We start from the raw sequence: 5,801 nt of genomic DNA on the forward strand, positions 1-5,801 counted from the left end.
CTCCCCCTAGATCCTCTGACCCTGGTGCTGAATGAACCCATTGAGGACCTTCCTCCAACAATGTCTAGGCTGATCACGGCCATGCTGACAGTGGCCAGATGCTCTATAGCTGCCGCCTGGAAACAGATTAAGGCTCCCTCAAGAACTACAGTAGTTAGAAGAATAAATGAGGTCATGACCATGGAGAAGCTGACGGCTATGCTCCAAAAGAAAATTCCTCAGTTTTGGAACACCTGGGACCCCTGGTTAGAGAGATAAAGCCCAAAAAGGCCTACCGCCTGGATCTTTAGCTCCCCCCTGACCGCAGGAGAGAGTAGCAGAGAAGCCTCAGGGCGACCCCCCCTACCCCTTCCCTCCCCGTCCTATCCACCCATATCCCACCCCCCCTACTTGTTTGACTCCTTCCTCCCCCCCATCTCTTCCCCCCCCCTCTTTCTCTTCCCCCTATAGAAAACAGGAAAATGTTATTGGTCATTGTATTAAGTTGAAATGTTATGGGCTCATGACATTTCTGTATGTACAGTAGTTTGTGAACGTGTCCAATAAAATAATTGTTACAAAAAATGGGTGTCCTTTATATCACCTTTACTGTTGTGATTGGCCAGTCCGGATGGTGGGCAGGTACTTTCAATTTCACAAATTTAACCCTGTTTCATTGCTGGACAACATTATACATGACAATCATAAAGCACTAGAGCCTATTTTTAAGCAGTTTAAACATAGTCCTACTAACAAATGAAAACAAATAGCTAGATGAATGAACAACATACAAATAATAAATCTTAAAAGGACAGAGATGAAATATTGGATACATGCAATAAAAGCCTATATTTAGAAGTAAAAGAATAACACATTAAATAAGCACAGAAAAATCTCATTGGAGCAACACACAAGCATAATAAAAATCATTAGAGAAATGCATGACCTGTGGGGAAAAAAAGGGGGGGGGGGGGGGGAAAGTAAAATGAAAAAAACGGGGGGAAAAGAGGGGGGAAGGGAGGTGGGAAATAGAACAGGGAATGGAAAAAGGGGAAGGGGGTGAAGGAAAAAGGGGAGCGGAAAGAGAAATATGGAGAGGAAGGAATAACAATAAAATACATAATATAGGGGATAAAATAACATTTTTAGCCTACAACACTTGGTATTCCCAGGTGTTCTCCCAAGTACTAACCAGGCCCGACCCTGCTTAGCTTCTGAGATCAGACAAGATCGGGCACATTCAGGGTGGTGTGGCCGCAGGCAAATTATATACCAAATAATATACCAAATAATATATCATTAATTACCATTAGAAATGGAACAGGGAATGGAAAAAGGGGAAGGGGGTGAAGGAAAAAGGGGAGGGGAAAGAGAAATATGGAAAGGAAGGAATAACAATAAAATACATAATACAGGGGATTAAATAACATTTTTTTAGCCATCCAAGTACTAACCAGGCCCAGCCCTGCTTAGCTTCTGAGATCAGACACGATCGGGCACATTCAGGGTGGTGTGGCCGTAGGCAAATTATATACCAAATAATATATCATTAATAACCATTAGAATAATCATAGACTGAGAAAGCAGAATCAGAGACAGAAAAAACCTCAGGACCGATGGGGCCTCAACTCCCCAAAAACTTAGAAAAAACCTTTGTGTCAAAGTATGTGTAATCATAGGCATAGACCAAATGTGTCTATACTATTAATATATAATAATGATATTAATAATAAATGCCCTTTCCACCTGTTATGTCTATATGGGCCAAAGGAGCACCTATAGTAAAACCAACCAAACTGAGTTGAGACAACTATCAATGAGGGGACAGGAAAATCCATCCAAACCAGACCTCAGAGACGTACCTCAAAACATGTTGGTACCATAACACTAAACAACAGTGCTAACATCAATATGATCATTCAATCCACACGGATGTAATGTACCTAATACATACATCCAATATGTCTCACGCGTACATCATTTCTTAAATCTGTCACCTCCCAATATAGCAGAAGGAATGGATTCAATACCCATAACTGACAAACTACATGGATTTTTATTATGTTTACTAATGTAGTGTCGTGATAAACTGTGCATGGTAAACCCACGTATGACATTTCTCCTATGTTCTAGGAACCGTGTGCCTAAAATTCTTGCTGTTCGACCAATATATTGGAGACCACATTGACATGATATAAGATATATCACAAATGTACTTAGGCAATCGATGTAATCATTAACCTTATAAGTTATACAATTTGAAAATTATGTAAATGCATCTTTTTTATTTTATGTGTCTACAGGTAATGCAACGATTCCTATAACATGAAAAATTGCCCTTATCTCCCATTTTGGTATTTTTATTTCTGTTTTCATTACAAAAGTTGGTAGTAGAATCCTTCAGCCTACTGGGGGCAATGATGGTCTTTAGAGATCTTGCTTTTTTTTAAATTATGGGTGCATGAACAGGCATCAGAGGCCCAAAAATCGGATCACTTCGAATAATTCCCCAATGTTTCTTAAACACATTTTTTATACTGTAAGCTGAATGATTGTACTGAGTAATAAATGTGGGAGTGGACTGATAACTTGTTTTCGCATTATTTCGTGACATAGTTTTTCTCTTGGAATTCATCAGTAGGTCAACCTGATCTGATGTTTCAGCATCCTTAAATGCTTGTTCTACTATTTGCATATTATAGCCTTTCTCCTGGAATTTATTCATCAAGAAATTACCTTGATGTTTAAAGTCCAGGTCCCTCGAGCAATTGCGCCATACTCTGTAGAACTGGCTCTTAGGCACATTATCGAGCCATTTTTTGTAGTGATTACTACTATATCGGAGAAAGCTATTTGCTGACACTGGTTTAAAATGAGTTTTGCTTTGAATTGTCATATCACTCATATCAATAAACAAATCAAGATCTAGGAATGTAATCGCATCCTGGCTGATGATGTGTGTAAATTTAAGTCCCATCAAATTATCATTGAAAGAAGTATGTGATCTAATACGTGACTCTCCCCATCCCAAATAATAAGGATATCATCAATGAAGCGACCATAGAATACCAAGCCCACCCCCAGCCGCGCGTTCCCCCAAACATGGAGGTCCTCCCACAACCCCATGAAGAGTTTGGCAAAACTGGGAGCAAACTTGGTACTCATGGCCGTTCCACACACCTGTAGATAAAATGTGTTGTCAAAAAGAAAATAATTGTGACATAAAATAAATCTAATTCAGGACAGAATAAACTCACGTTTGCCGGGTGTAGTGATGTGTCTTTAGTAAGAAAGTGTTCAATAGCCTTAACCCCCGTGATCTATAGAAGTATATAGTGAACTCACATCACACGTGGCCCAACAAAATGTGTCCTTCCAGGCAATGCTGGAGGTGGAATCAATGACATGCAATGTGTCCCTAATGTATGATCTCAGTTGTTGTACATATGGTTGTAAATAATAATCCACATACTGAGACACACTCAAAGTCATTGAACCCACCCCCGATATTATAGGCCTACCTGGAGGATTGATGATATCCTTGTGCAATTTTGGTAGGTGATAGAAAATTGGTGTTCTAGGGTGTTTAATAAATAGAAAATTCTGTTCTGCCTTAGTAATAATACCCACACCCTGTGCTTTCTGAAGAAGAGAGAAGTATTCCAACTGATATATTTTAACTGGATCATCAGCCAGGACATGATACGATGAATTGTCCCGCAGGAAGCGGTCAGCCTCCAATAGGTAATCACCACGATCCTGCAGGACAATTGCACCCCCTTTGTCCGCCTTTCTCACAATAAGTTCAGAATTAGTCTTAATACTATTTAGTGCTTGTTCTTCCTCATTTGTGAGGTTCTTGTGAATATTTTTTGTAGTATTTTGACACAACTGCTCAAGGTCCTTCAAAACTAAAGTGTAGAAAGTATCAATGAAATTGACTTTTGACTGATATGGAAAGTATACAGATTTAGGTGTAAATGGTGAATGTTTAAACTCCAATGGCAGACCTACATCAGGATCCTCATCTCCCACTACCTCATTCAAATGAAACGTAAGATTCAACAGAGGATCATCCACCATGTACTGTAGTTTGGATCAATGATATTTATCTCACTGGGTAATAAAATAGAACTATCAATTTGATTGGTTATTTGAGTGCTGGTCAATAAGTTATTTAGCCCATCTGTTTCAGTGAGAAGAGAAGTGAGTGCATCAATACATTTACGCTCCTGAGAATTAAATTCTGTTTCAATGAAATTTTCCCTATTTTTCATACTATAGTGTCTCATCAAATTCAGTTTGCGAATATAGCGATTTAAATCAACAAACAGATCAAATCTGTTTGGAAGGCTACTTGGTGCAAAGGATAATCGTTTGGCCAATAGCGACACCTGGTGTGATGAAAGTGCATATGATGATAGATTATAGATACCGTATTTTGTCGGTGTGGCTACCATCAGTCCTTTATTTTTCTGTCTCTGCTTCTTTCTTCCTCCCCTGACACTCCTGAGTCTCGTTTCCTTCAACTTTGAACTCCCTGACTCGGCTGTCTCTCCCATAATTCCTTAGCAGGTCTAAAGATCAGGTAAAGACAACCTCAGATGAACAACAACACATGACATATTACACCATGTCATGATTTATTTAACAAAAATAAAGCCAAAATGGAAAAGCTATGTGTGAAAAACTAAGTACACCCTTACTGCTCCATAGGAATTAAGCTGCTAAGTAGCAGACAGGTGCTGCTAATCAAATGCCCTTGATTAATTGATAATCAGCAAGTGTGACCACCTCTATAAAAGCCAAAGTTTTAGCAGTTTCCTGGTCTGGAGCATTCGGGTGTGCCAAGGAGGGAGGACATCAGCAATAATCTCAGAGAAGCAATTGTTGCTGCCCATCAGTCTGGGAAGGGTTAAAAGGCCATTTCCAAACAATTTAGAGTCCATCATTCTACAGTGAGATAGATTATTCAAAAGTGGAATACATTCAAGACAGTTACCAATCTTCCCAGGAGTTGACATCCCAGCAAATTCACCCCAAGGTCAGACTGTGCAATGCTCAGAGAAATTGCAAAATACCCAAGAGTTACATCTCAGACTCTACAGGCCTCAGTTACCATGTTAAATGTTAAAGTTCATGACAGGTTAATTAGAAAAAAACTGAACAAGTATGGTTTGTTTGGAAGGGTTGCAAGCAGAAAGCCTCTTGTGTTTAATAAGAACATGGCTGCACGGCTTAGGTTTGCAAAGTTGCAGCTGAACAAACCACAAGACTTCTGGAACAATGTCCTTTGGACAGACGAGACCAAAGTGGAGATGTTTGGCCATAATGCGCAGCACCACATTTGCGAAAAGCAAAAACAGCATATCAGCACAAACACCTCATACCAACTGTCAAGCACGGTGGTGGAGGGGTGATGATTTGGGCTTGTTTTGGCAGCCAGAGGACCTGGGAACTTTGCAGTCATTGAGTCAACCATGTACTCCTCTGTATACCAAAGTATTTTAGAGTCATATGTGAGGCCATCTGTCCGACAGCTAAAGCTTGGCCAAAATTGGGTCATGTAACAGGACAATGATCCCATGCACACCAGCAAATCTACAACAGAATGGCTGAAAAAGAATAGAATCAAGGTGTTCCAATGGCCCAGTCAAAGTCCAGACCTCAACCCGAATGAAATGTTGTGTCTGGACCTTAAGAGAGCTTTGCATAAACAAATGCCCACAAACCTCAATGGACTGAAGCAACGTTCTAAAGAAGAGTGGGCCAAAATTCATCCACAATGATGTGAGAGACTGATAAAGTCATACAGAAAACTA

General features: G+C 39.9%; 1 pseudogene; it reads right to left on the bottom strand.

Annotated features, from left to right (window-relative positions):
• Positions 1 to 1,126: 1,126 nt before the first annotated feature.
• Positions 1,127 to 1,241, bottom strand: LOC142472634 (5S ribosomal RNA; annotated as a pseudogene).
• Between the last annotated feature and the right edge of the window lie 4,560 nt (positions 1,242 to 5,801).

The sequence above is a fragment of the Ascaphus truei genome, chromosome 1 (genome assembly GCF_040206685.1).
Source record: "Ascaphus truei isolate aAscTru1 chromosome 1, aAscTru1.hap1, whole genome shotgun sequence".
Classification (NCBI taxonomy): Eukaryota; Metazoa; Chordata; class Amphibia; order Anura; family Ascaphidae; genus Ascaphus; species Ascaphus truei.